Genomic DNA, 12,533 nt, shown 5'->3' with positions numbered 1-12,533 from the left:
AAAAAAAAAAAAAAAAAAAAAAAGACATATTACGAGTAACAAGCAATCTCAGTTAATGAAAGAAAACTACTTTAAAGAAGCCAGTGAATACAGGAGTGATTTTGGAAATTATTCCATAACTCACAATGAAATCAGTGATACAAACAAGATTAGCAACTGTTATTAAAAATATCAGGTGAAGCCGGGCGCCGTGGCTCAACGCCTGTAATCCCAACACTTTGGGAGGCTGAGGCAGGTGGATCACCTGAGGTTAGGAGCTCAAGACCAGACTGGCCAACATGGTGAAACTCCAGCTCTACTAAAAATACAAAAGAAAAAAAATTTTTGCCCAATATGGTGGTGGATGACTGTAATCCCAGGTACTCAGGAGGGTGAGGCAGAAGAATTGCTTGAACCTGGGAAGCAGAGGTTGCAGGGAGCTGAGACAGTACCATTGCGCTCTGGCCTAGGCAACAAGAGCGAAACACTTTGTCTGAAAAAAATAAAAATAATAAATAAGTAAATAAATAAATCCGGTGATCAGGTGTATGGTTGTTGCAGAACTGGCCATCTTTTAGTTCCCAAGTAACATCAGACAGATGATTTTCTACTTACAAGGTGAAAACCTAGCAGTACAGTAAGAGAACTGGATAGTTATCACCCTGAGCCAGGAATTAACTTTATCACTAACATATCTGCAGGTAAGATACGACATCAAATATACAAAATCACCTAAGATGTATTCCAACCAATAACTCCTGAGTGCAAGCAATGCTCTCGCCTTGGCCTCCCAGAGTTGGGATTATATGAAGACTTTAGTGTACCTACTACTGTATGATTTTACTTATATTAAATTCTAAATTATTAAAAATGCAAACTAACCTACCTTGACAGAAAGGAGGCAAGAAAAAACTTGAGGTTAATGGAGATGGGTTTTTTTGGTTTCGGTTTTTTATGAGACAGAGTCTCCCCCTCTGCCACCCAGACTACAATGCAGTGGCATGATCACAGATCACAGTTCACTCAAATTCACAAGCTCAAGCCACTCTCCCTCCTCAGTAACTGCATGCCACCACGCTCAGCTAATATTTGTGTGTGTGTGTGTTTGTAGAGACAGGGTCTTGCTTTGTTGCCTAGGCCTGACTCAAACTCCCACCCTCAAAAGATCCTCCTGCCTCAGCTTCCCAAAGTGCTAAGATTACAGGTGTGAGCAACCACACTCAGTAGAGATGTTCTTTATCTTGATTGTGGTGGGTGGTTACAAGGGAGCATACATCATGGGTGACGTTTACTGTATGTAAATTATAACTCAATATACAGTCACATGTCACTTAACAATGGGGGTAAGCTCTGAGAAATCCATCATTGGGCAATTCATCGTTGTGCATATATCATAGAGTATACTTACACAAACGTAGATGGTATAGCCTACTTACTACACACCTAGGCTACATGGTATAGCTTATTGGTCCTAGGCTACAAACCTATACAGCATGTTACTGTACTAAATACTGTAGGCAACTAACACAATGGTATTTGTGTATCTAAACATATATAAATCTTAAAAAAGTACAGTAAAAATACTGTATAAAAGATAAAAACGATATGCCTGTGTAGGGTACTTAGCACAAATGGAGCTTGCAGTACTCAAAGTTGCTCTGTGTGAGTCAATGAGTGAGTGGTGAGTGAATGTGAAGGTCTAGGACATTACTAGACACTACTGCACACTTTATAAACACTGTACATTTAGGAGACACTGAATTTATTTTTGAAAATATTTTGGCCGGGCATGGTGGCTCACGCCTGTAATCACAACACTTTGGGAGACCAAGGCGGGTAGATCACAAGGTCAAGTGATCGAGACCATCCTGGCTAACACAGTAAAACTCAGTCTCTACCAAAAACACAAAAAATTAGCCAGGCATGGTGGCACATGCCTGTAGTCCCAGCTACTCAGAAGGCTGAGGCAGGAGAATTGATTGAACCCGGGAGTCCGATGTTATAGTGAGCCGAGATTGCATGACTGCACTCTAGTCTGGGTGACAGAACGAGACTCTGTCTCACAAAAAATAATTTTTCCTTCTTCAATAATAAATTAACCTTCACTTACTGTAACTTTTTTACTTTATAAAACATAAACTTTTTGACTCCTAATTGTAACACTTAGCTTAAAACACATATTGTACACCTGCAAAAAAAATTTTTTTTCTTTATATCCTTATTCCATAAGCATTTTTCTGTTTTTAAAATTTTTATCTGTTTTGTTTTTTAAACTTTTTTGTTAAACGCCAAGACACAAATACACATTAGCCTAGGCCCACATAGGGTCAGGATCATCAATGTAACTGTCTTCCACTTCCATATCTTGTTCTACTGGAAGGTCTGCAGGGACAGTAACATGTAGAGCTGTCATCTGTCATGATAACAGTGCCTTTTTCTAGAATACACACTGAAGGACCTAAGACTGTTTTACAGTTGACTTTTTTTTTTCTTGAGACAGGGTCTCACTCTTACCCATGATGGATTGCAGTGGTATGATCATTGCTCACTGCAACCTTGAACTCCTTGGCTCAAGCAATCCTCTCACCTCAGCCTCTCAAGTAGCTCAGACTACAGGTAGGCACTAACATGTCTGGTTAATCTTCCTGTGTATTTTTTTTTTTGTAAAGACGGCATCTCACTATGTTGCCCAGGATGATCTCAAGCTCCTGGACTCAACTGACCCTGCCATCTCAGTCTCCCAAAATGTTGGGATTATAGGCATCAGCTACCATGCCCAGTCACAATTTTTTATAAGAGTTCATTCTAAAATACTGATAAATAGTATAGCAAATATATAAACCAGTAACATAGTTATGACCAAGTATTATGTACTGTAAATAACTGTATATGCTATACTTTTATACAACTGGCAGGGCAGGTTAATTTATACCAGCATTCCCACAAACACATGAGAAATGCACTGCACTAAAATGTTATAAAGGCTATGGCATGACTAGGTGAAAGGAACTTTTAGCTCCATTATAATATTATGGGACCATCATGCAGTATGTGGTCCATCATTGACCAAAACGTCATTACTCAGCACATGACTGTAGATGATATAAAAAGCGGATGAGCTGTGCTAGGTTATTACAGATGAGGCTTAAGAGAGCAGATTCACATGAGAGGATCACTTGAGACCAGGAGTTCAAGACCAGCCTGGGCAACGTAGTAAGACCCTGTCAATACAAAAAATAGTAATAATAAAAAACTATGGCCAGGCAGGGTGGCTCATGGCTGTAATCCCAACACTTTGGGAGGCCAAAGTGGGTGGCTTGAGGCCAAGAATTCAAGACCAGTCGGGGCAACATGCAGAAACCCCGGCTATACGAAATATACAAAACTTAGCTGGGCATGATGACATGCATCTCTCTAGTCCCAGCTACTCAGGAGACTGAGGCGGGAGGATCACCTCAGCCCAGGAGGCAGAGGTTGTTGCAGTGAGCCAAGACAGCACCACTGCACTCCACCCTGAGCAACAGAGCAAGACTGTCTCAAACAACAACAAAAAAATTAGGCATACATGGTGGTATACACCCGTAGTCCCAGCTGCTTGGGAGGCTGGGGCCAGAGAATCCCTTGAGCTCACAAGCTGGGAGACTGCAGTGAGCTATGATTATGTCACTGCACTCCAGACTGGGTGACAGAGACCGACCCTGTCTTAGATGGAAAGAGAAAAAGGGGAGGGGGAAGGAGAAGAGGAGGGAGGGAGAGGGAAATCAAATTCAATGCTTGTATGGTTTGGATAAACCAGCTACAATAGATGCTTATGAATACTTGGAGAAATATGAATATGGACCAGGCATTAAAATAACATGTTACTGGCATGAAATAGTGGAGCTAAGTAAAAAAAGGAAGAAAGAAAAGGAGGGAAGAAAAAGACAAGACAGACACAAAAGCACATGTATAGAATAATGTCACTTTTTCTGCCTCCTCTACTCTGAAGAGATGTTTCTTTTTTTAATGGTACATATATATGCATATAGAAAAATATCTGAAAGATAAAAATAGGATCGTTTTGTTTTCTTTCTGTTTTTAGAGACGGAGTCTCACTGTCACCCAGGCTAGAGTGCACTGTCACCTCAAACTCCTGGGCTCAAGTGGTCCTCCTACCTCAGCCTCCTGAATAACTGGGACTACAGGTGTGCACCACTATGTTTGGCTAGTTTTTTTTTTTCATTTTCTATAAAGATGGGGGTCTCACTATGTTGCCCAGGCTGGTCTCATGATCCTCCCACCTTGGCATCCCAAAGCACTTGGATTACAAGCATGAGCCACTATGTCCAGCCTGGTTTTGCTTTATTTTTAGTTATCTTCAGTTTCTTTCTACAATGGACATATACAACTTTTATAAGAATATTTAAAACTATATTTAAAAACCTATCCAAAGCACATGAAAGAGACTCAGGTCACTAATTACTAGGGAAGTGCAAATCAAACCACATTAAGATTTGACTTCACACCCATTAAGAAGGCCATTAGTTAAATAAAGTTGGTGAGGAAATGGAGAAACAAACTGTGGGGATATATCCGTGGAAAACAGTGTAACTGTTCCTTAAACACACACACACACACACACACACACACACACACACACACACACACACACACGGCGGGGCATGGTGGCTCCCACTTGTAATCCCAGCACTTTGAGAGGCTACGGCAGGCGGATCACTTGAGGTCAGGAGTTCAAGACCAACCTGGCCAACATGGCAAAATCCCATCTCTACTTAAAAAGAAAAAATTAGCCGGGCGTGGTGGTGAGCAGAATCTCTTGAACCCAGGAAGCAGAGGTTGCAGCGAGTGGAGACGGCACCACTGCACTCCAGCCTGGATGACAGGTGAGACTCCATCTCAAAAAAACAATAAATAAAAAATAAACAAACACAGTATTACCATATGATCCAGTGATTGCACTTCTGGGTATATACCCCAAAGAATTCAAAGCAAGCACTCAAAAGAGATATTTATACACCCATGTTCACAGCAACATTATTCACAACAGCCAAGGTGGAAGCAACCCAAGTATCTATCAACAGATGAATGGACAAACAAAATGTGAAATATACATACCACAGGTTATAAACTCCAACATATTAAACAAGGAGTCAGGCACGGTGGCTCACACTTGGAATCCCAGCACTTTAGGAGGCCAAGGTGGGTGGATCACCTGAGGTTAGGAGTTCAAGACCAGCCTGGCCAAAATGGTGAAACCCCATGTCTACTAAAAACACAAAAATTAGCGGGGTATGGTGGCGGGCGCTTGTAATACCAGCTACTCGGGAGGCCAAGGCAGGAGGACCACTTGAACCCAGGAGGTGGAGGTTGCAGTGAGCCGAGATCATGCCACTCCACTGCAGCCTGGGTGACCAAGGATGAACCTTAAAGACATTGGTCTAAGTGAAATAAAACCCAGTGACAAAAGGACAAATATTCTATTATTCTACAAATATGGAATGAAGTAACTAAAGGTATCAGATTCAAAGAGACAAAGTAGAATAGTGGTCGCCAGGTGCTGGGTGTAATGGAGGAACTGGGGGGGGGGGGGTGTCACTGTTTATGGGTCCAGAGTTCCAGTTTGGAAAAATTGTTTAAGTTGCTAGAAATAGATGGTGGTGATAGCTGCAAAACAATGTGAATGTACTTAATGCCACTAAACTGCGCACTTCAAAAGTAAAAATAGGAAATTTTGTTACATATATGCTACCACAATTTTTAGAAATCTGTCTAATAAAAATTCTACCAAGATTTTTTTTTTTTTTTTTTAAAATCAGGAAGCTGATTCTTAGATGAAAAGGCAAAGTTGGTAGAGTAACCAAAACCATTTTGAAAAAGAACAAAGCTGGAGGACTCTCTTGATGTCAAACAAAGCTTTCAATAAAGCAACAGTAAGACAGTGTGTGAATGGTGATCAAGAAAGATCAACAAAATAGAATAGAAAGTCCTGAAATAGACCTACGCACATATGGTCATTTGATTTTTGACAAAGGTGCCAAGGCAATTCAATGAAGAAAGATAGTCTTTTCAACAAATGGTGCTGGAATGACTGGATATCCATATGTGGAAAAAAAAGTTAATTCTTTCCATACCTTGTACCATATGCAAAAATTAACTCAAAATGGATGTTAGACTCAAATGTAAAATCCTAAAACTATACAAACTTCTAGGCAGCTTTATTTGTAGTCACCAAAAGCAGAAACAACCCAAATGTCCTTCAACTGGTGGTTAATGGATAAGCAAATTATGTTATACAATGGAATACTACTCAGTAATAAAAAGGAACAAATTTCTGCTAAACACAACACCCTGGATAAATCTCAAATGCATTATGCTAACTGAAAGAAGCCAGACTCAATTGGCTACTTACTATATGATTCCATGTACATGACAGTCTGGAAAGAGCAAAAAACATATAAATGAAAAAGAAATCAGTGGTTGCCAGGGGCTAAGGTTCGGAGGAAAGGACTACCAAGGAATATTGGAGGGATGTGGACATGGGGGTACTGGAACTGATCTAAAACTTAATTGTAGTGATGGTTAGACAAATGTATACATTTGTCAAAACTCCCAGAACTGTATGCTAAAAAGTGTAAATTAGACTGTATATAAATATCTTAATTTTTTTTTAATTTGTGCCCATCAGTGTTCCCCTGCCAACATTCAAATGCTTTCTTCTGATTTATTTCATCAACATCTACACTGGAACAAAGCTATCTGTTTCAGCTATCTGAGTAATATTTAATTCTCTGTTGCTGTGATTGTTTTAACCAATTAACACATAAGTAGTCCCTCATACTGACTGAAACATGATTGAAGGCATTGGCCAAAGGCCATATGCATTTGTAATTTTCACAGATATCAAAATTACCCTCCATAAACGGGGGTTATATCGAATTATACCTCCACCAGCAATGTCTGTATGGATCTGTCAGTTTCTAAACAGCCACCAACAGTACTGTCAAGACAGAGATTTTTGGCAATCTGCTAAGTGAACAGTGGTATTCAGGATACAGGTGAACCTCCCTACACAAAATTCTACTTCACAATCTCAGGAACCAAGCATACATTTTCAATAAACCCTTTGTTACTCAAAACATCAACCAAACAGATTTGGATAATGCAGTACTAATCGCTATCTTAACTCCTGCTAAGGAAATCAAGAACCAAACAGGTCTGACTAAGAAGGGATACCTATTATTTTAATAAGCACTTTTTTCTCATTTAAGCTCCATTCATATTATCTTTTGTTTTTTGTTTTGTTTGTTTGTTTGTTTGAGACGGAGTCTCATTCTGTCACCCACACTGGAATGCAGTGGCTCAATCTTGGCTCACTGCAACCTCCGCCTCCCAGGTTCAAGTGATTCTACCGCAGCCTCCTGAATAGCAGGGCTTACAGGCGCATGCCACCATGCCCAGCTAATTTTTTTGTATTTTTTAGTAGAGAGGGGGTTTCATCATATTGGCCAGGCTGGTCTGAAAATCCTGACCTCGTGATCCACCCACCTTGGTCTCCCAAAGTGCTCAGATTACAGGTGTGAGCCACCACACTCAGCCATATTCTTTTTCATAAATGCTGTTTGTATTTTCTTAACAAGCTAATGATTTTTTTCTTACTGACTCCAAAGAGCTCTTTATATGTTAGGATAAACAGCCTTTCAAGCTTAAGTCAAAAGTTCTCTCCACTGCTTCCCCAGAGACAATTTCCTGCTAAAATGGATTCTTTGTGCAAAAGCCCTACCTTATCTCCTAGTCTGACTAAACCTTTTCCATAAAGGCTTTATCTTATAGCCCACTCATCTCTTTACCTGCTCCCATTGTCACATACAAAGGATATTATTGTATTTTGCACTCAAGCTTTCTGAGATCTACCATCTCTGGGCTAGCTCACTATTTTCCACACTTCTTTGATATACTACCTACCTGTCCCTTTATACACTTTTTGTGATCTGCACATTTTGTCTCCAAGCATGCTAAAAATAGGAGTTTGCAGAGGTATTTTATGTTGTTGTTTCTGTATTATACGAGGAAAAAAACACTTTTCTTCTCTCAAATAATACAGAAACAACAACATAAACAAAATACTACCTAGACATAAACAAAATATTTACCATACTACCATGGTAATACCAAAAGTGTTACCAAAATACTTATGCAAGTAATAGCATAAAATAGTTTCCACAGCAAATCAACTTCCCCTAAATACTAATCAATGCTGAATTTTTTTTTTTAAGTTAAAAGTTTTTCCCAAGGTCACACAGCTAAGAGGCAAAAATCTGGGCTTGAACTCGTCTTCTACATATCTGTCTCACAAATATATAGTTGTCTTACTAGGATAATTCACATAATAGCTCTTTAGAACAAAAATAAGATTACAATCTTAATGTATTGTGAATCACTCAATTTCAAACATAAGAGGTCTTAATTTCCTTCCTTTGTACTTAAGGAATTACCAAAAACTACCATATAGAAACCCCTGAAATATCTTACTCTTCATTCAATACATGCAATAAAAATAGTATTTCCCTACAATTGTGTATACAAAATGATCTTTAGCAAAATCTTGAGCAGCAGAAAATCCCCAACAGCTATACTTTGCTATCAATCTTATTATAAAGCAATAGGCATTTGCTATGAGCTAGATGTGGTTTGTTTGTCCCCACCAAAACTCATGTTGAAATCTGATCCCCAATGTGGCTGTGTTGAGAGATAGGGCCTACTGAGAGGTGTTTGGGTCATGGGGGGGGATCCCTCATCAATGTCGTGTTGCCATTCTTTTGGTAATGAGTGAAGTCCCAAGTTCTCACTCTGGTGAGACTGGATTAGTTCTCATGGGAATGGATTCATTCCCAAGAGAGTGGGCTTTTGTTATAAAGCCAAGATATCCCTTTCTTTGAATGTATCCACTTCCCCTTCGACCTTATCTACCATGTTTTGACCTAGCAAGTAACCATCACCAGGAGCCATGTAGATATGGCAATGTTTCTCTTATTTTCCAGACTGTAGAACACTGAGCTAAAACCTCTTTTGTTTATAAATTACCCAGCCTCAGGTGTTCTGTTATGGCAACACAAATGGACTAAGACAGCATTTACTTCCTGTAATTATACTTCCTAAACAGGAGTAATAGTTATAGGTAGTTGCTTAATAAATTAATTATGGAAAATTCCACCTATGAGAGCAATTCTCTTAAATTCCAATATGCATAAAAATCATATAAAATGCTTGTTTAAATGCAGGGTCACAGGTCCCACACCCAAGGGCTCATTCAGCAGATCTGTATACAGGTTTCAGGATTTATTCACAAATCCCCTAATATAGGTGAATCCATACTCCACTTTAAGAAAAGCTACTGTAAGTCATGGAATCAACAACCTGGTATATATAGGATTACCCAGTTTTAGAGAAACAGAAGGTATGAGTAGCTTGGGAAGAGAAGCAAACATGCTCCCCACTTCCTGCCTTGGGCCACTTAATCATCTGAACATTATTCACTCAAATGCCAGGAACCCACAGCTCAATGATGCATTTCCCCAGAAAGTCCTTAAGAAGCCAGCAGCAGCCACCACACTGCTATTCTTTCCACAAGAAATAAAATGTACCTTTCCTGATGGTATTGCCCAAATTTAAGCTAACCAAGATTGAAAACCTCCAGGAAGTTCATTCCCTATAGATTTTAACTCACCACTGGGATCTTTCCCCATTTATTTTTTTTTAGATGCAATTTTTTTTAATTGCTTTTTTATAGAGACAAGGTCTTGCCATGTTGCCCAGGCTGGTCTTGAACTCCTAGACTCAGCCTCCCAAAAGGCTGGGATTACAGGTGTGAGCCACTGTGACCAGCTCCTCTGTTCATTTTCTATCTTCTACAGTAACAATAGGAGCCACCCAGTTTTTAGTCTAAATAACTCAAGACAAAAGTTCACCCGACAAGAAAAATATATCAGGTAAAAAGAGTATATTCTTAACTTGTGAGTCTAAGAAAAATACAAGGTAACCTCTTCAGGTACTAACATTAAATATCATCAATCCTAACAAGATCCTACAAAGACCAAAGACCTGCTTTTTCTGTTAATAAAATTGAACCTACAGCTTCAATCACAATGCTTGTCTCATTACTCCACAGAGTACTCATTCCCAGCTCTGCTTCTCCAGCCTATAATCATAACTACCCCCTTGTACTCAATGCAGAATCATTCTTTAAGGACCAGTTAAAACCCTAGGACAGGCACAGTAGCTCATGCCTGTAACCCCAGAACTTCTGGAGGCCAAGGCGGGAAGATCTCTTGAGCTCAGGAATTTGAGACCAGCCTGGGCAACATGGTGAGATCCCATCTCTACAAAAAAATACAAAAATTAGCTGGGCATGGTAGGATGTGCCTGTGGTCCCAGCTACTCAGGAGACTGATGTCAGAGCATCGCTTAAGTCCGGGAGGCAGATGTTGCAGTGAGCCAAGATTGCACCACTGCACTCCAGCCTAGGAGACAGAGGGAAACCCTGTCTCCAAGAAAAAAACAGTAATAATATTTGTTTCATGAAACTCTCTCTACTACAGCCCTCAATGAATTGATCCTTTCAAGTGCAGTAAACTTAGACTCAAATGCACAAAGTAAAAAACCTATGGAAATAAAACAATCAAATTAAAAGTTTTTTAAAGGGATTTCAATTCAAATATTAAGCACATCTGTACCAGCACTGTGACAGCCCTAATAAAAATAACATGCACATTTTAAAATGTAAAAAAGGATTAAAATGAAAAGTTAATAATAAATAAAATTAATGATTTTAATGCTGAATTCTTCAGAGGTGAAGTACAATAATGTCTGCAACTTATTTTGAAACGCACTTTTAAAAAACAGAGAGCACAAAGGCTAGATGGATGGTACTTGACAAAACAAATACAGTCATCCCTCAGTATCCATGGGGGCATTGCTTCCAGCACACCCTCAGGACACCAAAATCCACAAATGCTCAAGTCCCTTATATAAGATGGAACAATATTTGCATCTAACCTATGCACATCCTCCAATATTTTCCTTTAAATCATCTCTAGATTACTTGGAATAGAAAATATAATGAAAATACTATGAAAATAGTTGTTGGACCGGGCACTGTGGCTCATGCCTGTAATCCCAGCACTTTGGTAGGCAGAGGCGGGTGGATCACCTGAGGTCAGGAATTCAAGACCAGCCTGGCCAACATGATGAAACCCCATCTCTACTAAAAATACCAAAATTAGCCAGGCATGGTGGCACATGCCTATAGTCCCAGCTACTCAGGAGACTGAGGCAGGAGAATCGCTTGAACCCGGGAGGCGGAGGTTGCAGTGAGCTGAGATCACACCGCTGCACTCCAGCCTGGGCAACAGAGCACGACTCCATCTCAAAAAAAAAGAAAAAAAAAAAAGTTTTTATACCATATTATTTAGGGGAAAATGACAAGAAAAAAGTCTGTATATGTTCAATACAGAACATATACAGGTGATAGGTATATGAGTATTCACTATACGAGTATTCACTATACAATTATGTACATTGGAGTTTTTCACAAAATGTTCAGGGAAAATGAATAAAGGATACTGTCTCCCCGTAACGAATTTAAAGTACAGTGAAGGTGTCACACAAGAGATTACTATATAGGGTACACTGAAAGCACATTGGCATGAATATGCTTAGGAAGCCTCAGGGCACAGGAAAGTAGCTCTTCTGGGAAAGGAAACCTCAGGTATGGTTTTCAAGTGACCTCAATCTAAATCTGGAAGGACATGTACTGTTATGCTGGCAAGTGGGTACAGGAATATTCTAGGCAACAGAAACAGCCCAAGCAATGAAATATCTCCACATCAAACAGCCTGGTAACCCCAGAGAACTAAAAGCAGTTGGATACTAAGTCCAAGTTATGAGAGATGGAGGTTAGGTAGTTTGGAATGTCACGACACACTACTGAACCTCAATCACCATGCCTCCTCTGTAAGACATACTCCTTGAAATCTCTGAAATAATCATGATCTTTCTGTTCCTATACTTTATATAAGTTTCCATCATTACAATAATGACTCTATTTTAGTATTTTTGTTTCATTAGCTACCTTCTGTATTAAGACTGTGGACATTGAGGGAAAAAACTGCATCTTAAACACAACTCTGAAAAGACACCATCAAAATACGTACACAGTATAAGTATGTTCTTTTGCAGCAAGAGAATAGGGTCTGGAGGCAGGGAACCTAAGGCCGATTCACGCTGACTTCCTAGAACTACATCAAAAGGAAAACCCAACTCTCCATACCAAAAGGATCAGCGGCTACTCCCTTTGCAACCCCCCCCTTCTCTGTGGCAAAGGGAAAATTCAAAGTACCTTTCTTTTTCTTTTTCCTTTTTTTTTGGGAGATAGAGTCTTACTCTGTCTCCCAGGCTGGAGTGCAGTGGCACAATCTTGGCTCACTGCAACCTCCGCCTCCCAGGTTCAAGCAATTCTCCTCTCCAGACCTCTTGATCCACCTGCTTCTGCCTTCCAA

General features: G+C 39.7%; 1 protein-coding gene across 1 annotated transcript in view; it reads right to left on the bottom strand.

Annotated features, from left to right (window-relative positions):
- The window catches only part of STAG2 (stromal antigen 2), a 142,758-nt gene that overhangs the window by 101,440 nt on the left and 28,785 nt on the right, over positions 1-12,533 (bottom strand). The window lies entirely within an intron of this gene.

The sequence above is a fragment of the Cebus imitator genome, unplaced genomic scaffold, assembly GCF_001604975.1.
Source record: "Cebus imitator isolate Cc_AM_T3 unplaced genomic scaffold, Cebus_imitator-1.0 Scaffold232, whole genome shotgun sequence".
NCBI classification, from domain to species: domain Eukaryota; kingdom Metazoa; phylum Chordata; class Mammalia; order Primates; family Cebidae; genus Cebus; species Cebus imitator.
The sequence above is the reverse complement of the archived record's forward strand: the minus strand, read 5'-3'. Positions and strand labels throughout refer to the sequence as shown.